At 43.9% G+C, this 22,091-nt stretch overlaps 1 protein-coding gene across 5 annotated transcripts in view; it reads right to left on the bottom strand.

The window, feature by feature from the left end:
• The window catches only part of MPP7 (MAGUK p55 scaffold protein 7), a 344,361-nt gene that overhangs the window by 315,880 nt on the left and 6,390 nt on the right, over nucleotides 1-22,091 (bottom strand). For 4 of the 5 annotated variants that reach the window (XM_074946145.1, XM_074946146.1, XM_074946144.1 and 1 more), the window contains exon 2: nucleotides 21,297-21,364. The exons of the other annotated variant lie outside the window; for it this stretch is intronic. The gene's annotated coding sequence lies outside the window, so the exon portion shown is untranslated. The remainder of the gene's footprint in view (nucleotides 1-21,296; nucleotides 21,365-22,091) is intronic. 5 annotated transcript variants of the gene reach the window in all.

The following is a 22,091-nucleotide window of genomic DNA, read 5'->3' on the forward strand; positions in this document are numbered from 1 at the left end:
GTGGTTAATATTAAATATTTCCACAACTGTTTCCAATTGCTAAGGATATTAAAACAAAGGAAACTGATTTTGTTTGGGACATTAGGGTCTCTTGCTGCTGATCTAAATAAGCAAGTAGGCATGTAATCCTCTCCACTATATTTTACACAATAAGAAGTTTCTCCAGCATGTGAGTTTTTAGGATGCTGGACGGGGGGAAAAAAATTGACATCTCTTTTACACCATTTTTCATCTTGTTATTTACTTGCCGTGCATGTAAGTCCTGCAAAATGTAGCATCATTTCAAAACTCTGGAGTTACAATTTACTGAAGAAGAAATTTAAGTGTCTGTAAACATACCACTTTGGTGTCAAGAGATAACATGACTAAAAATACCATGTGATCGTAAACAAGCTGTTTAAATGTTTTCTTGCCTAATGCCTGTTTTTGAGTTCTTGTTTGATAAACTTAACAGAGCTTTAGGCAGAGATTTTAAGGTAATTAATCCGAGGTGCACCACATTTGTTAACCGATCAACTCCAGTGTACTGATGTTTGTCCCCTAAGTGATGGATAACTAAAAGGTTTTTTTTTTTTTCCTTTATATAGTCCAATAAACTTTTGAAATGTGTTTTTTTAAAATGCATACCTCAGAGTTTTTTTCCACCATTGGTGTGCAGACACCATGCTTCCTCTGATCAATTTGCTCTTTCAATTGGCTTAACCATTTTGTTTATCCTAGATGTAAATGTACTTTTGTTGTTCTTTGCTTGTAATCAAACTATGCAGACAGGTAAATCCACATTCCATTGTCTAGGGCAGACTTGTTTATCTACCACCTCCAAAATGTATTTTAAGAACATATATCCAGCACACATATGTAACTTTTTATACGCAGTGCATGCATACATCATGCAATGATATTCATGACCACCATGTCACCAGTTTTTACGTGATACCTAGGACCCTACCAATTTTACTGTAATAGGATTTTTAAAAATAGTCAATTTCATGCTTGCAGGTTTTTACAAATGAAATTTCACAGTGTTGTAACTGTAGGGGTCCCAAGACTACTGTAGGAGGGTCATGGGATTGCCACCCTTGCTTCTGCTGGCAGTGGCGCTGCCTTCAGAGCTGAGAAGGTGGAGAGCAGTTGCTGGCCAGGTGCCAGGTTCTAAAGCCAGCACCACCATCAGCAGCAGTTCAGAAGTGAGAGTCACAGGGAATGAGGGGTACGTTACCATACATCTGGGTTTTCCCGGCAGCCTCCCACCCAGGTCGGGGGGCAGCCAGCAAGCTTCCTGCAGCCAGGGGAGGTTCCCAGAGGTGGGTCTGGCCCAGCTCAAAAGCAGCCACTGCAGGGGAAGAGGAAGACCTGTGCCTCCCCCGCCTGGGCCAGGACTAGCAGCTGAAGCCTAAGCCATGGTAGGAGCCCCTGCCCGGGGTACACCAGCCCTGCCCCTCCCCTACAATAGCCAGATTTCACAGGGGATATCAGATTTCATGGTCTGGGACACATTTTTCATGGCCATGAATTTGGTAGGGCCCTAATGATACCTTACAAGACGCTGTTTGGCTAAATCTGACACTAGTGTGTTGGATATGCTCTTTGCAGGTGTCATAAAGGGTCTCTCACAGTGACATACACAAACCAATAAACTAGTCAAGCTATGTCTCCTACAGGCTGGAAAGGAAGGGTGTTATTGTGTTTCTAATTTTAAATATTTGGGAGACACTCAGATGTTAGTCTGGAGAAGAGAAGACAGAGGGGACATGATAACAGTTTTCAAGTACATAAAAGGTTGTTAAAAGGAGGAGGGAGAAAAATTATTCTTTTTAACCTCTGAGGATAGGACAAGAAGCAATGGGCTTAAATTGCAGCAAGGGCATTTTAGGTTGGACATTAGGAAAAACTTCCTGTCAGAGTGGTTAAGCACTGGAATAAATTGCCTAGGGAGGTTGTGGAATCTCCATCACTGGGGATTTTTTAGAGCAAGTTGGACAAACACCCGACAGGGATGGTCTAGATAATACTTAGTCCTGCCCTGAGTGCAGGGTACTGGACTAGATGACCTCTCAAGGTCCCTTCCAGTTCTATGATTCTATGTTATGGTGATGGGGGCCCATGAGCATCTATATCAGTGGTTCTCAAACTGGGGGTTGGGACCCCTCAGGGGGTCGCAAGGTTATTACATGGGGGGGGTCATGAGCTGTCAGCCTCCACCCCAAACCCCGCTTTGCCTCCAGCATTTATAATGATGTTAAATATATTAAAAAGTGTTTTTAATTTATAATGGGGGTCGCATTCAGAGGCTTGCTACATGAAAGGGGTCACTAGTACAAAAGTTTGAGAACCACTGATCTACATAAATATCACCAAGTTGCTACATTATCTTATGCCAAGGTTTCCACAGAAACATTTAAATATTACACAAATATTGCAGCATAGGAATAAAATCTGTGCCTTGAATCTCTGATATAAAAAGGAAGGACCGGATTTACAGTTGCGAAATCACAAGTTGTAGTTTCTTACTGATGGGGAGAGAAGGAGAGAGACTGGGCACCGGGGTGGGAATGCATCATCTTAAAACATGGACACTTGGCATCCCAATCTATTTTTTGAAAGTGAAACCTGAAACGCCATGCATCCATATACAATGCATGTTAAAGTTTAGGGATCAAAAGTAATCCTTAATTTTACAAAGTAAAAGCTTTGTATATCTCCAGAGATTTAGATGCACTTAACATATTTGAATACTGATCACTCAAGAGACAAGCAAATTAATGTCTGTTCACAGGAGATACTCCAAAAGCTTCCCAGCATCTCCACAAAAGGAAAGAGGGTACATTTTATTTGAGATTCCTTATTAGTCTTGACACTTTAGTATCTACCAACAGAGACTGCAACATTGAAAGTTGTCATTTGAACTCCTTACCTCCAAGACTTCAATTGTTTGTCTCTGCCTATGACATGACCTTACATATTTAACTTGCATTTCTTGGCCTATTTTTATTTCATGAAGTTCATCTCTCTTTTATCAGGAAGTGACCCCAACTTTAACTGAGTTTCCACACCATACAGAAAACTGATCTGTGTGATGTCAGTAATGAAAACTGCAGACAAACGCTACATGCAGCATTTTATTTACCATCTTTATGTGTAGTTTTGTACTTTATTACACTATCCTATAGCAGAGAACAGAATATCTGGTAGCGTGCAGATATGTTATTCAATGCACTCTGATACCTTTCACAAAAGTAAATAAGATGTAAAATGTATGCTTCTTGGGCGGGGAATCTTTCTTCCTCTTTGTTACACTAAAATGCAAGTACACAGATGGGGTTCAAAGAAGCGATCATGTCTCAGGCCAAAACCTAAGTTAGCCTGGAGCAGAGATAAAAAGAATACAATTTCAAACATAAGTTTTAGAACTACACCTCTACCCTGACATAACTTGGTCCTCGGGAGACCAAAAAAAAAAATCTCACCGCATTATAGGAGAGACCGCGTTATATCAAACTTGCTTTGGTCCCCCCCTATTCCTTGTTCCCTGACTGCCCTCTCCAGAGACCCCCACCCCTAATCACCCCCAGGACCCCACCCCCTACCCGACCCCCCTGCTCCCTGTCCCCTGACTGCTCCGACCCCTATCCACACACCTCGCCCCCTGAGAGACGCTCCCGCCCCTGACAGACACTCACCGACAGCAGCAGGAAGCGGAGCAAAGCGGCCCCAGCCCGTTCCACTCCGCCACCTCCCAGCTGTGGTGTGCCGCTTCCCGTCACCAGTGAGTGCGGGGAGGTTGGGGAAAGGACGCCCTCCGCACTCACCGGCAGTGGGAAGCGGAGCGACACGGCTCCAGCCCGCTCCACTTTTCTTGCCCCAGCCCCAGCCGTGGCTGGGAGCTGACAGAATGGAGAGGGCTGTGGCCAGGCTGCTCCACTGCCAGTGAGTATGGGGGGGATCCCTTCCCCCAAACCCCCTCCCCCAGCGACACGGCTGGGGCCGGGGCAAGGGAAGAGGAGAGGGCTGCTCCTGGCCCCCTACTAATACCCTGGGCCACTCTGGGATTGCGGGGCCCCCAAAAGTGCCCCCCCCACAGCTCCTGCCTCCCAGGCCCTGGGGGTGACGGGGGGAGAAGCCCCTGACTGCCCCCGAGACCCTCTGCCCCTTATCCAACCCCTCGGCCCCAGCCTGGCCCGGCACCCTTAACACGCTGCTCAGAGCAGCATGTTGGAGCTTTACAGCGTTGTATGCGAACCCGCATTACATCGGGTCACGTTATATAGGGTAGAGGTGTATATTATCTGTTATGTAAAGCCTCCGCTCAAATGCAATTGTAAGATCTGTAACTTGTATCATTAAGTTCTGCAACCTTTTTGCAGACTTTGTAACTTCAGTTATTGTTAGCATAGCCTTTTAAGTTTTGTAACCTTTGAAACTTTGTAACCTTTTCAGTTACTACTTGTATGAACCTCCAAGCTTTGCAATATTCAGAGAGAGTGTGAACAAGGGAGTGTCGGGGGGACTGGGCAGAGAGGAACTGCAAGGAGAAAAGAGCCTGGAGACAGGTGTGTCTGATGTAATCTGCCCTGAGAAGGCAATCATGGGGTGCTGTAAAGAAAAGAAGATGCATGAAAGGAACTGGTCTGGGAATGCTTCTCAGTGACGGACACAGAAGGAAAACTGAGTGTACGTGACAGGAGCCACTCAGTTCCAGCTTGGCAATAGGCATGCACACAATCCCCCTGGTTCTTCTTGACCTGCTCACCAGCCCGGATGCGTGACCGCAGGCGGACACACCAGATCTACCATGCTTCGGCTTCTTGGCTTCCCATGCTGTCTCCAGTAACTCTCCGCCTGTGTAAGTGTGTGGGTGCAGGAGGGTATGAATGCGGTGAATGTGTGAGTTTATGAATAAGCTCCATCCCTTTTCTGCCTGACCCAACAGCGGCATCGTAATAAAACTAATACAAGTGTGACCCTGGGTTGGTTTTTAGGGGAACAGAGGTAACCTTATCAAGATTTTAAGTGTTAGAAAGCCTGCAGATGCCCAGTTTTGCTTTTCAAAAATTCCTCAAGCATTGCAAAGTATACAAAAGTACACGAAAATAATTCAAGCAACCCTAATTTCACCTCTATATCCCCACCAAGAAGAGAACCAAAAATGGAGGGTTTTACTCACAAGGCACACAAAATCTAGGAGATTTTGCCCGGCCTAACCCCTTTCTCTCCTTGTTCTTCAAGGCTGCACCCACCTACAGCCCACATGGTTTCCAACCAGCCATTCTTCTTACCCTCCCCCGCTTCCTGGATACACACTTGGGTCACTTTGCAAAACATCGAACTGATCTATATTATCAAATTGATATACATGTTATTTTAAGTCTGTTTTTGTATTCTAGAATTATAGAAATATAACACTGGAAGGTACCTCGAGAGGTCTTCCATTCCAGCCCAGTGCAATGAAACAAGACCAAATATACCTATACCATCCCTGGCAGGTGTTTGTCCAACCTTTCTTAAAAACCTACAATGATGGGGATTCCACAACTTCCTTTGGAAGCCTATTCCAGACTTTAACTATCCTCATAGTTAGAAAGTTTTAATCTCCCTTGCTACAGATTAAGCCCATTACTTTCTGTCCTACCTTCAGTGGACATGGAAAACAACTGATCACAGTCCTCGCTACAGTAGCCCTTAACACAAGGGTGGCCAACCTGGGGCTCCAGAGCCACATGCAGCTCTTCAGAAGTTAATATGCAGCTCCTTGTATAGTCACCGACTCCGTGGCTGGAGCGACAGGCACCAACTTTCCAATGTGCCAGAGGGTGCTAACTGGTCAACCCCTGGCTCTGCCACAGGCCCTGCCCCCACTCCACCCCTTTCCACCTCCTCCCCTGAGCCTGTCGTGCCCTTGCTCCAGCCTCCTTCCCCCTCCCCCCCCAGAGCCTCCTGCACCCCACGAAACAGCTGATCAGGAGGTGTGGGAAGCAAGGGGTAGGCGCTGATCGGTGGGGCTGCCAGTGGGTGGGAAGCATTGGGAGCTGATGAGGGGCTGCTGATGTATTACTGTGGCTCTTTGGCAATTTACATTGATAAATTCTGGCTCCTTCTCAGGCTCAGGTTGGCCACCCCTGCCTTAACATATTTAAAAGACTTAACAGGTCCTCTTCTAAGACTAAACATGCCAGTTTAACCTTTCCTCACAGAACCTTTTAGCACTTTTGTTGCTCTCCTCTGGACTCTCTCCAGTTTATCCACTTCTTTCCTAAAGTGTGGCCCCCAGAATTGGACACACTACGCTCCACTGGAGAGGTCTCAGCTAGAGTACAGTAAGATAATTACATCCAGTGTCTTACATATGACACTCCTAAGGCACCCTAGAATTATATTAGCCTTTTCCACAACTGCATCACATTGTTGACTCACATTAAATTTGTGATCCACTATAATCCCCAGATCCTTTTCAGAGGTACTTCCACCTAGCCACTTATTTGATTATTCCTTCTTAAGTGTAGTACTTTGTACTTGTCTTTATTGAATTTCATCTTGTGGACTTCAAACCACTCCTCCAATTTGTCAAGGTCATTTTGAATTACAATCCTGTCCTCCTAAGTGCTTGCAACTCTTCCCAGCTTGGTGGCATCTGCCAATTTTATAAACAAACACACTCTCCACTCCATTATCCAAGTAATTAATGAAAATATTGCATAGTATTGGACCCAGGACTGATCCCACTAGATACGGCCTTCCAACTTGACAGCAAACCATTGATAACTACTCAGACTACAGTCTTTCAAACAGTTGTACACACACCTAACAGAAGTTTATATAGACCACATTTCCCCAGTTTGCTTATGAGACTACTTGTTGGACCATGCCAAAAGCCTTATTTAAAAAAAAAAAAAAAACACAAGTATCTCACATCTACTGCTTCTCCCACCCACAAGGCAGTAAGCTTGTCAAAGATGGAAGTTAGTTTGGTTTGGCATGATTTTTTCTTGACAAAATCCATGCTGGGTATTTCTTATAACCCCATTATCCTTTCCTTGCTTAGAAACTGATTGTTTAATAATTTGTTCCAGTGTCTTTCCAGGTATCGAAGTTACGCTGACTGATCTATAATTCACTTACTCCTCACTGTTCCCCTTCTTAAAGATAGGTACTAGTTTTGCGCTTCTCCAGTCCTCCGGGACCTCACACATCCTCCACGATTTCTCAAAGATAACTGCTAACAGTTCCAGAATTGCTCAGGTAGTTCCCTAAGTATCCTAGGATGAATTTTGTAAGGTCCGAAGGACTTGAACACATTTAACTTATCTGAATATTCTTTAAATTTCTTTCCTTATTTTAGCTTGTGTTCCTTCCCCCTCATTAAATGTTAATTGTGTTCAGCATGTGATCACAATTTACCTTTTTAGTGAAGACTGAAGCAAAACAGGCACTAACCACTTCAGCATTCTTGGTGTCATTCATTATTAGCTCTTCTTACCTGGTGACTACAGGACCTAACCTTTTCTTTATCTCTTTCTTGCTCCTAATGTATTTCAAAAACCTCATTGCCTTTGCTCAGTGTAACTCGTTTTGTGCCTTACCCTGATTTTGTCCCTAAATGCTTGTGCTACTCTTCTGTCCTCCCTCTTTAACAATCGTCCACATTTCCATTTTTTGTAGGATATGGTTTTAATTTTCAGATCATTAAGGAGCTCCTGATGGAGCCATATTGGCCTCTTACTATTTTTCTTATCATTCCTTCACTTTGGGATAATTTACACTAGTGTGTTTAAGACTGTCTCCTTGAGAAACTGCCAGCTGTCTGGAACTCCTTTTTTCCTTAGATTTTCTTCCCATGGGACCTTACCTACCATTTCTCTGAGTTTGTAAAAGTCTGCTTTTTTGAAGTCCATTGTCCTTATTTCGGTGCTCTCAGTCCTTTCTTTTCTTAGGATCATGAAACCTATCACTTTAGCCCAAATTGTCTTCCACCTGGAGATTTGCTATCAATTCTTCCCTTTGGGTCAGAATTAAGTCTAAAATGGCTATCCCCCTGGTTACTTCCTCCACTGTCCTTCCTGAACAAGCTGTAACAGTCTATACCAATGTTCCAATCATGAGACTTATCCCACCACATCTCTATGACTCCAATTAGTCATAATTTAGTTTATGTACAAATACCAATTTTTCTTGTTATCCCCGTAACATTTCTGCATAGACATCTAAGACGTTGAGCTGATTTCCCTCTTGCTGCTCCTATTACCCTATTGTAATTTTTCATGTTCCTCCTCACCCCTCCACATCTAACCTTCTGTTAAGGTAGCCTATTTTAATGCTTTTCTGTAGGCTTTTTTCACCTTCGCCCTTTGAATCTAGTTTGAAGCCCTCTTCACTAGGATGGCAAGTCTATACCCATAAATCTCTCCAGCAACACCCTTCAGACCTATAGCTATGTGCCCCACCACAAAAATCTATGAAGGGCACTTTTATTTGTTAGGGTCTCTTGGAGAAATGAAGTTTCTCCATGACTCTGTATTGGATATACGCCGAGCCACAAAAGTATTTGTAAAGTTAACAAGAAAAAAAAATTGGAACTCCATCTCCCTTAAAGTCCTTGTAAATTGTCCCAAAATATATTTCTCCCTGCGGTTGAAGATGTGGCACATGAAAGTTCAAATGGATTGTTTTCGTTCAGCTACACGACTCCTCTTCCCCCAGTAAAACTGCAGACAGGGGCCTCCACGCCTCTAACAGAGCCTGAGCTATAGAGGCAGCTGGGAACAAAGCCAGCATCATGTGACCAGGCAAGTCTCGGGACCATAAGTGATTTGCAAACCTACTTTAAGAACCACAGGCACAGATCTTTACTGATTTTTTTTTTTAATAGGTATTATTAGATTGGGTTGGAATGCCCCACCTCCTAACCTTTACACTGAAGAGTTAGTTTCATCACAGAAATTGCTTAAGTTTCTTTCATTCTGGCAAAGAATTGTGATTAGTCTTCACTAAAATCAGACCTGAAAATGTATCGCAGTTACTTACATTTTAGTTTTAACATTTGTAAGATATAGTTAAAGTGACTGACCAAAGGCCAACTTGGATTTCTAAGGTAGCTGTCTGACTAAATAGGTCTTTCCCAACTTTCAAATAGTGTTACTTAAGTTATTCATATGGTAAGTCACTCAGTTGAGGACTGATGATTTTCATTAAATTGTTAGCCAGCTTATTTTTTTCCTCTTTATTCTAAACGTTTAGAAACTCAAGATTCACAAAGTACACTATTTGGTGATAGATGAATTGACAGCCCATCATATATTGCTGTAATGCACTGACACAGGCAAATGAGTACTCAAAGGTATTAGTTGCTGAAGTCCTCTTTTCAGCCTTCAACTGAAAGGTCCACACAAGAGAATACTTCTGTATCTCACGGTACGTTTACACAGCGATAAACGCTCGCCTGGGTCATCTGATTTGGGCTCATGAGGCTCAGGCTGAGAGACTAAAAATTGCTGTGTAGACATTCAGCCTCAAGCTGGAGCCCAAGCTCCACCCTCACAGGGTCCGAGAGCTTGGGCTCCAGCCCAAGCACAAAGGTCTACACAGCAATTTTTCAGCCCCGCAAGCCTGAGTCAGCTGACCTGGGCCAGCAGTGGGTTTTTTATCCTGGTGTAGACATACCATCAAAGTTCTCAAGAGTGAGGGGCTAGATTTCTAAAAATATATGTATAGAAACCTTTCCCAGTTTGCTGTATAGGATGTTGATCAGGTGGTTTCACAGTTTGTTTGAGAGTGTGTGGCACAATCTCTCAGCATAGTCTGTGTGATATGTAGATTGTAATGGATTTTTTACCTTTAGTCCTTTGGTCTGATGTCCATCTGTTTGCATTTGGAAAGAAGATGTCTGTCTGTATCTGTACGAGTTTTTTCATGAAGTTGATGGATTTCCATTCCTTACGGCTAAATTCAGTGCCTTGCATAATGACATATCACACAAACTGCGAAACCACCTGATCAACATCCTATACAGCAAACAGGGAAAGATTAAGAATGAGCACTCAAAACTGGATACTGTTATAAAAAAACCAACCCTCCACACAAACTTCCTCATGGATAGATTTTACAAAAACTAGACAAGCCATTTACAACACAAACTTTGCTTCTCCACAAAGGAAAAGGGACACTAAACTATCTAAACTGCTACATGCCACAAGGGGCCACAGCAATGGTTCCCTTAACCCACCCAACAATATTGTTAATCTTTCCAGCTATACTCTTAGCCCAGCAGAAGAGTCTGTCCTATCTTGAGGCCTCTCCTTTTGACGCTCCAGGCCCATGAACATAATACAGTTCTGTGGTGACCTAGAATCCTACTTTTGACATCTCCGATTCAAAGAATATTTCCAACACACCTCTGAACAACACACTAACCCACAGAATCCTTCCTACCAACACTACAAAAAGAAGGATTCTGCATGGACTCCGCCTGAAGGTCGAAACAGACTGGACTTCTACATAGATTGCTTCCGTCGACATGCACAGGCTGAAATTGTGGAAAAGCAGTATCACTTGCCCCATAACCTCAGTTGTGCTGACCACAACGCCATCAACAGCCTCAGAAACAACTCTGACACCATAATCAAAAAGGCTGACAAAGGAGTTGCTCTCGTCATCATGAATAATTTGGAATATGAACAAGAGGCTGCTAGGCAGCTCTCGAACTCCACATTCTACAGGCCATTATCCTCTGATCCCACTGAGAATTACCAAAAGAAACTACACCATCTGCTCAAGAAACTACCTGAAAAAGCACAGGAACAGATCTGTGCAGACACATGCCTAGAACCGACCAGGGGTATTCTATCTGCTTCCAAAGATTCATAAACCTGGGAATCCTGGACACCCCATCATCTCAGGCATTGGCACCCTGACAGCAGGACTGTCTGGCTATGTGGACTCTCTCCTCAGGCCCTATGCTACCAGCACTCCCAGCTATCTTCGAGACACCACTGACTTCCTGAGGAAACTACAATCCATCAGTGATCTTCCAGAAAACACACTCCTGGCCACTATGGATGTAGAAGCCCTCTACACCAACATTCCACACAAAGATGGACTACAAGCCACCAGGAACAGTATCCCTGATAATGTCCCGGTAAACCTGGTGGCTGAACTTTGTGACTTTGTCCTCACCCACAACTATTTCACATTTGGGGACAATATATACCTTCAAGTCAGCGGCACTGCTATGGGTACCCGCATGGCCCCACAGTATTACTTAGAACAACGCTTCCTTAGCTCTCATCCCCTAATGCCCCTACTCTACTTGCGCTACCTTGAGGACATCATCATCTGGACCCATGGAAAAGAAGCCCTTGAGGAATTTCACCATGATTTCCATCCCACCATCAACCTCAGCCTAGACTAATCCACACAAGCGGTCCATTTCCTGGACACTACTGTGCTAATAAGCAATGGTCACATAACCACCACCCTATACTAGAAACCTACCAACCGCTATGCCTACCTACATGCCTCCAGCTTTCATCCAGACCACACCACACGATCCATTGTCTACCGCCAAGCTCTAAGATACAACCGCATTTGCTCCAACCCCTCAGACAGAGACAAACACCTACAAGATCTCCATCAAGCATTCTTACAACTACAATACCCACCTGCTGAAGTGAAGAAACAGATTGACAGAGCCAGAAGAGTACCCAGAAGTCACCTACTACAGGACAGGCACAACAAATAAAATAACAGAACGCCACTAGCTGTCACCTTCAGCCCCCAACTAAAACCTCTCCAGAGCATCATGAAAGATTTTTACAACCTGTCCTGAAAAATGATCCCTCACTCTCACAGATCCTGGGAGACAGACCAGTCCTCACTTACAGACAGCCCCCCAGCCCAAAGCAAATACTCTCCAGCAACCACATACCGCACAATAAAAACACTAACCGAGGAACCTATCCTTGCAACAAAGCCCAATGACAACTCTGTCCACATATTTATTCAAGTGACACCATCATAGGACCTAATCACATTAGCCACGCCATCAGGGGCTCGTTCACCTGTACATCTACCAATGTGATATATGCCAGCAGTGCCCCTCTGCCATGTACATTGGCCAAACCGGACAGTCTCTACGCAAAAGAATAAATGGACACAAATCTGACATCTGGAATCATAACATTCAAAAACCAGAAGGAGAACACTTCAACCTCTCTGGCTACTCAGTAAAAGATTTAAGGGTGGCAATTTTGCAACAGAAAAGCTTCAAAAACAGACTCAAACAAGAAAATGCTGAGCGTGAATTAATATGCAAACTAGCTACCATTAACTTGGGTTTGAATAGAGACTGGAAATGGCTGGATCATTACACATATTGGATCTATTTCCCTAAGTTAAGTATCCTTACACCTTCTTGTCAACTGTCTAAACGGGCCATCTTGATTATCACTACAAAAGTTTTTTTTCCTCCTGCTGATAATAGCTCATCTTAACTAATTAGCCTCTCACAGTTCGTATGGCAACTTCCAACTTATCTGTGTGTGTGTATATATATATATATATATAAAATCTTCTTACTATATGTTCTATTCTATGCATCCAATGAAGTGGGCTGTAGCCCATGAAAGCTTATGCTCTAATAAATTTGTTAGTCTCTAAGGTTCCACAAGTACTCCTGTTCTTTTTGCAGATACAGACTAACACGGCTGCTACTCTGAAACTTATAAATTCTGGAGGTTGTTATGGAGCACTCCTTGGTACTCTGTGGGGGCTCTTCTCTAGCCATGGCATCTACATCATTTGGGGCACTTACAGGAGGCCTTGCAATTCCAAATGACTGTGTATTTTTGAGGTTAAATCCCTGCAGAGGTTCTAGTCATGAGACTGAAATTGGTTCCTTATTCACAGTTCTTTATTCATAGTCCCCAATTCCTTATCCAAATGCCAAAAAAATTTTAAATCACCTTTTTAAAAAAATATAACCAAAATTAGTCAATTATATATAACAACTTATATTAATAATTATTCAATTAAAAAAAGCTAGCCTTTGTCTGGCTCTACATGACAAAATACTTCTCAGAACATTCCAAATGACACATCCCCATGACCATCCCATGTTCTGAAGTAGTTGGGACATGTCACTCCCTGAAACAAAGCTTTATTCCTGTGCTATGTGCTGACATGTTGCATCCCCAATTCACTTCATCTTGTAAGTGATGCTTGAAGAAAGAACATGGTTTTGAATGGCTGTGACAAAAATACTTCTTGGGTCACCTCAAGTGACAAGTCTGACTGTTACGAAGAGATCACTCCAGGAACTGAAGCTTTGATTCTGGGCTAAATGCTACCAGGTGTTTTACCTCTGTTTCTAGTTTCTATTTTCTTTGTAAGTAAACATAATATGCATGTAAAAGTCATTAAAAGCAACCAATATTCAATCAGTTTCTTGCAAATCCATCTATGTTTTCACAAATTATATGGATGGTGACAAATAAAGAAGGCTATAGGAACTCTGGTTTGTTCTTAGACAAATTATGAACAGGAAAAATGGCTAAATTTACCTGCAGGCAAGCCAGGAAGCAGAGTATGCTTCAACTTCCATCTGGCGACTGGACTATAGCTACTAGAATTTCTTTTGTTGCTAACCATGATTAAAAAATGAACTGAAATGCCAAAAATCTGAAATGGCATCTGACATTTCACTCCATATTCTTTATGAAAATATGCTTATGATATGAATATGACATTACTGAGATATACTTTATGCAAGATGGGCCTTGTAATGTATCATTGGAAAGGTTATGATTTACTGAATATGATTATCCAATTTGTATACACGTATCATTTCTGTATCTAAAATTAGGATTATGGACTATGTAACAATTACAACTGGGTGTGTATTGGGAAGACCTACCCACCAGACCATCAAATTTGATGAGCCATCAGGAAGGAACAAAACCATGAAAAGAAAAGGAGTACTTGTGGCATCACTGCATCCGATGAAGTGAGCTGTAGCTCACAAAAGCTTTTGCTCAAATAAATTTGTCTCTAAGGTGCCACAAGTACTCCTTTTCTTTTTTGTGGATGCAGACTAACACGGCTGCTACTCTGAAACCTGTCAAAACCATGAAGATACTAATCTCTCTCCCTCCTGGGAGGCATCCAGGGATATAACTGTGACACTACTAAGTCAGGTGGTCTTGTCACCGAATACTAAACATTACCTGGGACTTCCTGTAACTTTCCATTGGCAGGGAAGGGGGATCAAGTTTGGGAAACAAAGGATTCCTGCCTTATGTAAATTCTATTTAAGGGTGGGGAGGAAGGCAAACGGGACTCCTCCTCTCCATGGCCTGTCTGCCCAAAAAGAAAGACTGCTAAAGCCACCTGAAAGGAAGGTAGGGCGGGAGTCCAGACTGAGATAGGGGTCCAGTCTGAAAAGAAATATAACTGGAACTCTGAACCACAGAAACTTTGCAACCTGCCTAAAATAACATTTAGGGTAAGAAATTGTATTTTGTAACCTGTTTCTTAAGTATATTGAGCTTAGCTTGCATACTTTGGTTTATTTGCTCAGTAATCTGCTTTTTTCTGTCTTATCTCTTATATTCACTTAAAATTCAAGTTTTGTAGGTGTTAAACTTATTTCTTGTTTATAACATAACCCTGTGTGTGTAATTCATAACTGAAGGGCGGAGGGGGTAAGAAGCTGTGCATACCTTCCTCCACATTGATGGAGAAGGCAGATTTCATAATATATCTTTGGGTCTGCACTCCAAGGGAGGTGGACACCCGAGTGCTGGGACAAGTCCTTTAAACTGAGCTTTTCCAGAACTGATCTCAGTGTCTGTTTCATTTGGCGTGGCCCTGCCTGTGTGTGCGCTGGAGGAACCTTAATAGTTTGGCTCTGCAACACAGGTAAAAAGGGTGCCCAGGTTGGCATCATAGGCAGGCTCAGTGGTATCTTAGCACATCAGGTGGCACTCAAAGGGGGGCAACCCGTCACAGCATCATTTAGAAGAGAATACTGTAGTGATTAAAACAGAGAACATCTGTGCAACAATCCAAAGCAATTCAAAAGAGCATGACAGACTTCAAAATTGTATGCATATTTAAAAATTAATTAGAAAAAATGTTCATCTTTTTCTTCAGTGAACACCCAAGAGAAGCAATTTAAGACAGTTTTCCTTTTTTGTGATATTGAGCCACCTCCAGGGCTGACAAGTAGGGGAGACGGGGGGGACAATTGTACCAAGGCACCAAGTTCAGGGGGCTCTCGAAAAGTCTGTAAAGTCTGTGTGAATAAAGTATTCATATCTCCAGAAATAAATTTGACTGATGAATACAAGCAAAGAGACGATGAATTCAAGACTGAAGTACAAACTAAATATAAGCAAAGAAAACATTGTCAGGTTGTAATAAAAATGCAGTAAAGAAGCTAGAAAGATAAGTTTCTGTATGATTTATTTAAATATTTTCAACTTATAATGGTGCTTTTCTTGCCTTTTTCTTAGCAAATGAATGAATATCATTGAAACTGACCAATCTTCCAGACCACTTTGCAAGAGCTGCTAGGCCATTAACTCTTGACTGACCCATAGTTGCACGGTGGCAGTTCTCCACACATTTGAGCACACTAAAAAATCTTTTATGCTGGCCCCAGAGCCCTGTATACAGCAAAATAGGTGAAGTGCAACAATCAAGTTGGGGCAGAGGTTTCAGAGAGATTTCATGCAGTTTATTTAGTAAGTGAAATGGCAACAGTATTTTTGGGCCAATGTCTTCTTTGTGAACGTGTTTGCAAAACACCAATTCCTCTTTTATATCACCAGAGATAGTGCGATAAAGTTTCAGAATGATGAAAGGCATGGAGGGTAACTTCAACCTTTTCAAGGAAAATCCATGAAAATTCAAGGTTTTGACAGATATATTATGAGTGGAGTGAACCGTTTGAGGCCACCTACAACAGAAACTACAATGTAAAAGAAAATACCCTCCCAGAAAAGTGTCCTTTACAGGCTTGTCTTGGTTACCTGCATCATCACCTTTGTTTTTGGATGGGTGCGTTGCCCCTGGAGAATGAATATCAAAGTTTTGCTGCAACATGAACACATTCATCATAAATTTCATTCCATTTCTCTCACAATTGTGCCAATTCAGCGAGAAGTCCTCAATGCTGTCTCTTTCAACATCAAGCATAGCATCTCCATGCTGAAGGACCAAATTCCATTCATTCATGGTGATTAGAATTTTCAGCCGAACTGAGGAAAGTAGAACATCAAAAGTTAACTATATGTCTATTACCAGTCCAGCAATATCACTTCTGGTTTTGGCAGTCAAGCTTAATTCAGACAACTCATTCAATGCCATCTGTAAGCCTTTCAGGTTCTTGGCAAAAGAACACAGACAATCAATACACCCAGTCCACTGCATAACTGACATTCAATGGAATGAATCAAGACTTTCCCATTGCTATCGGACATGTGCTGAAAATACTGTGCAATGGCTGAAGGTATCCAAAGAATGCAATACAATCAATTGATGACTCAGCTGAAGCAGCACAAACCAAGTTCAAAGTATTCAATCCATGTGGAGAAAAACGTGCCCGAGGATTCTGTTGAAGTATTGCCTGACCTCCAGAGGCCTTTCCTGCCATATTGGTACAGCACCATCATAAACTTGACTACAACAGTTTGAAATCTAATCCATATTCACCATGGTGTTGTGAATCATTTCTGCTATTTCCTCAGCAGTCTTCTTGGTAAGTCTCTGAAGCATAAAAAAGCGTTCCTGAATAACAGTAGGTATTTGATGAATGTATCTGATCAACAGTGTGTGTTCCTTGTGCGAGGTGTCTGGATGCACCAGAAATTACTGAAAAGTAGTTGGCCTCTTCAGCTTCACCTCAGACTGTTTTCACACGCTACCCTGTGCATTCTTGAATAAATTAATTTTGGCTCAGGTAATGTTGCGCCTGTGTCTTTTTCACATCGTCAGCATGATCACCCAAAATCCAGTCATACCTGGCTAACACCACAGTAACAGCCAAGAAATTGCCATTGGATTCATCACCCAGTTTGCCACTCAAGCAACAGAAAGCTAATGCTCATTCTTCAAGAAATAAAACATTTAAAATGTGTTTCTGAGAGCTTCCTTCCACTTTTCCTTTTCATTCGCAAAATTTGTCTTCAGTAGTGAGTGGATAGTTTTATCATCTTTTAATCTTCTTGCATTCATCCATTTCACACACTATATTATATGTGCAGTGTTTTTTTTTTTTTTGTGGTCAGGTTTTGTTTACACAGCTGTGCATAGTAGGTGGATGAAGCTTCCCCTCAGGGAGGCCAGCTCCCTGTCCCACCTCTTCCACCTGCAGCCCTGCCCACCTTCCACTTCTACCTGGCCCCAGCCCCGCCCCCGCTAGCCATGTCCCCCTCCTCCACCCCACTCACAGGGGTGGTGAGGTTGCAATGAGCAGTGGGGTCTCGCGGGAAGTAGAGGAGGGAGGTGGGGAGTGGCATAGAGGAGGGATAGATTGGAGGACAGGAGTGAGAAGGGACTCACAAGGCAGTGGCGGGAGCCTTGGGGAAGGGGCGGAGCAAGGAGGGGGAAGGGGTGGAGCACAAGCAGGGCCACCATGGCCCAGGCATTCGGTGGCAGGCTGGCGGTGGCTGCACCAAGGGAGCTTACCTCCCCTGGTCTATTACACCAGTCACCCATGCAGCGGTGATCTGCAGTCTACCCACTTAGCGGGACTAAGGTAGAAAGAACACCCCGAGTTGCTGCATCCTGGGGAAAGTCAATATGGAATGCAATAAACAGCATGCTACATCACTGCTATCCAGTTCAATTTTTTCTCCATTTGAAAAGCTATAGGAAAGAAGCACACAGGGAAACTGCTTTCCTTAGGTATCCCTTTCTGGGTGGATTTTTCTTGTGCAGTTATGAAGCACAAATCTGTTTATGTCACCATGTTTTACAGGCACTGCACGTGAAAGAAGGTTCTTAACAGAAAAATTAAGTGATTCATGTTCATCCTTATCCTCTAAATGTTCTTCCTCCTCCTGCAGATACAGATTTCAAAGAATTACCATCATCTTTCTCTCCTTCACCATGCCCTGGTTTTCATCCAAAATATTCTAGAGTTCTTTTCCCTCTTCTTGTTCCGCAGTTTTTCTCTACTTTCCCTTTCTTCTTTTCTGTGCCTGACTTGTATACACGCTTCATATTTGATGGTCTGAGGGTAAGCAAAATTCAGCACAGTGTTACCAGCATCAAGGAAATGTGCCTAGATATAGGCACCAGTTTCCAAACCGTAGTTACCAATCACAGCTGCTGCTGGGACCAGGAAAGTGCATTCTGTCCTCTCCCTCCCCTATTCTTGCAGAATGGGAGTGGGGGAGGAGGGAGCGAGCAGAAAGAGCCACACAGCTCAGGGGATATCCACTCCCTCCTCCCAGCCTGTGGACAGGGACAACTCCTCTGCTCCCTCTTCCTCACCTCTCCCTCCCTGCAGCATGTGGTGATTGGGAAAAGGAAGTGGGGCGGGGTGGAGGAGAACTTCAAGCTGCCACCCTAAGCCTGAGAGGGGGAGAGTGGGCTGGAGACCCTCATGGAGCTCCAACCTCTGCCTCTGGGGGTGTGAAGAATCCCAGGAGCAGAGGTGAGGCTATATTGGCAGAATTGACAGGGGGCTGAATTGATGGGAATAGACTGATCTATTAGGGAAAAGGGGGAATTGTCAGATCTAGTTATGCATTTTTCCTAACCTGATGGAACCGACAATTAAACACAGCTTCATTATCTTTTTACAATTGAGTCCATATTTCAAGAATATAGTTTGAGTGAAAGTTTCTGTCTTAGATAACTATATTATTGAACCCATCTGCAGTAAAGCATACCCGAGGGTGAAACAGGATGGAGCGGGGTACCAGCAAGCATGATGTACCAGAGCACTAAATGTGTCTTGACAGGCCTGGCCAACTCTATTTTGCCACTAAGTCACTATACAAAATAAAGACAAAGTGATGAAAAGAGCAATGTTTTATTATCTGTGTGTCTGCAGTTTAATACTATTTTGTAAATTGCTGTTTCTCATTTGTGCATGTGAAAGCTGCAAAATATTTATAATCTGCTGTATTTAGTATATAACTAGCAAAGTGTTAAGTCTGTTTTCTTTTAGGTATTATTCATGATATACAACAGGGGTGGTCAAAGGTATGACCCTCTGAGCCACATCTTCAGTAGTTTCAGAGTTGGGATGTGCCTGCCGGGGCTTGGGGCTTCACCCCGTTCCTGCTGAAGCCTCGAGCCCTGGCAGGCACACCCTGTGGGGCTGAAGCCCCGAGACTCTCCACCACACTGGGCAGAAGCCAGAGATTGCAGGTGTGTGCCTCCCCTGATTTTTCCCAGGCTTTGCTGGCCTCATCCCTGCACAGCAGCTGCTGGAGCCAGAAAGCTAGGAACTACAGCTGGCCATGGGGAGAGGCAATGGCAAACAGCTGGGAGCTGCAAAGAAAGCTGCTGCTTTTCCTGGTGCCTCTCCCCACAGGCCTAAAGCAGCCGCCCCCTCCCTGCAACTCCCAGGTGTTTTCCACTGCCTCTCCTTGTAGAGCTAAGAGCCTCAAGGAGGGGCTGCTATGGGTAAGTTGGGAGGGGGATCATGACTCAGGTTGTGGGTGGGGAGGAGGGGCACAACCTTTAACTTGTGCCCACCCAGCAGGCAACACTCATCAATAGCAGAAGCCCCTAGCCTCATCACACCGCTGCAGTGCAGAAGACCCAAGTACTGCCCCCACAGTCTGGTAGGCAGAGAATGGGCAGGGAGCCACAATTTAACTTTAAAAGAGCCGCATGTGGCTCACAAGCCATGGTTTGGCCACCTGTGGACTATATAATAATGCTGTATGAATAATATAACTTATTAAACAGTAGTTCTGTGTGTTTGAGTTCCACATGGAACTACTCCATTCAGTTTGGAATGACTCCAGTTTTAGAAGTGGAGATCAGTACAGAAAACGGTTTATTATGAAATGCAGATAAACTTCTGTAATCTCTTTAGATAAAACTGAATTGACACACTGGCAAATCTGAAGACACAAATAGTTCTGAAACAATTCTGTAGGGACAGGCACTGGCACTGTAAAATATTTTCATACTACAGTTTTTATTATTAGTGTAATGATGGCAGACTGCAATATGATATATTGCTGATGTTGATATAGTTGATATTTCCTTTTTTGAGGAAACTTTGTACCATAAAAATGGGAGTGTCCCCGACTACACATGTTCTATCATGACCTTAACAAGTCAGGGATGGCATCCTAACTCATGAGATAAAGCACTTGTGACACTTTAAACAAATGTTTAAGACAGAGGTGGGCAAACTACGGCCCGTGGGCCTCCCCTGAGCACCTAGCCCGAGAGGCAAGCCTCCAGCCCCTCCCCTACTCTTCCCCCTCCCGCGCAGCCTCAGCTCACTGCACCACCAGTGCAATGCTCTGAGCAGCGCAGCTGCGAGCTCCTGGGGCAGCGCAACTGCACAGCCCAGCCTGATCCAGTGCTCTGTGCTGAGTGGCTGGATCCAGCCAGGCGGCGCGGCTGTAGCACCGCCAGCCACCCGTGCTCCAGGCAGCGCGGTAACGGGCTGTGGGCAGGGAGTAAGGGGGCGAGTGTGGATAGAGGGCAGGGGAGTTCAGGGTGGTGATCAGGGGACTGGGAGTGTGGACAGGGGTTGGGTGGTCAGAGGGCAGGCAACAGGGGGGTTGAATGGGGGCACTGGTTCCAGGGGGGCAGTCAGGGGCAGGGGTTCCAGGGGTAGTCAGGGGACAGGGAAAAGGGGTGGTTGGAATGGTCAGGGGTCCCGGGGGGTGGGGGGAGGAGTCAGAAAGGGGGGGTTGGATGGGGCGGTGGGGGGCAGTCAGGGGACAGGGAGCGGGGGGGGGGGGGGAGGTGGATGGGGCAGGGGTCCCGGGGAGGGGGGGCATCAAGGGGTGAGAAGCGGGGCGGGGGGGGGGGCGGCAGATAGAGGGCAGGGGCCAGGCCACACCTGGCTGTTTGGGGAGGCACAGCCTCCCCTAACCAGCCCTCCATACAATTTCCGAAACCCGATGCGGCCCTCAGGCCAAAAAGTTTGCCAGCCCCTGGTTTAAGGCAATTAAAACAGTTGACAATACTAATCCATACTGTTATGTTTACAGCCTTACAGTAGATTAATAAAGAAATTTGAATCCAATCCTGTGTTATCAGAAAGCAATGGTTCAGGAAGTACCTATCAAGTAATCATTCTATCTGGAAGATTGACTTACTCTCAGCATTCAGGATGGATTGATGATGTCACCAAGGGGGAATACGCACAAGAGTCAATCTTCTGAGCCTGAAACAAACAGAGAAAAGCCCAATACTATTGTGACATCTGTCCTATCCAGAGAGTTGATAGTACTCGCTAAACACTTTTTTTTTTTCCTTTTCATACCAATAGAGAACCTACAGAGCTCTATTTCATGTTATTTAAACCATGCTTTTTTAAGCATCGGAAAATAAAAGGATGGTTTTCCTCTTCTCAAAAAAGTATGAAAACTTAGGGAAACTCTTGTTTCCTGGAGAGACTCTTTAAATTGCCTAGATTTTAAATGTATCTAAAAACCACCCAGGCCCAATTTTGTCCCATAAGACTGTAAATGTCATCACTCTGGTTAAATGCATAACTACACATCAGCTAACTGAATGCTGAATTGAGGTCCAGCGGCTTCTCAGTGAAATCACTCAAGACAGGCATATAGTCAAAACATCCACAAGATGTCATATGCTTGCTTTTAACACTAGCACACATAGTAAGATATAAATCTTGACTGGAAACTTCTCATGTGAAAGCCTTCCTCCACTTGGAAAGATTTGTATTGCAAATAAATCCTCTAGGACACTTCATTTTTCACTTCTACAACTGCTCAATCCCCTGCCAAATGCAGGTAACTCCATGCTCCACTTGTGGAAAGTCAGGGGATAATTTTGAACACCAGAATTAGTATAGTGTACTTACAGTTGTCCAGAAACTGTTATACATTTGGCATAAAAGAGCTGAAATGCCCATCCATAAGTAGCAT

This window comes from Natator depressus, chromosome 2, assembly GCF_965152275.1.
Source record: "Natator depressus isolate rNatDep1 chromosome 2, rNatDep2.hap1, whole genome shotgun sequence".
Taxonomy (NCBI): domain Eukaryota; kingdom Metazoa; phylum Chordata; order Testudines; family Cheloniidae; genus Natator; species Natator depressus.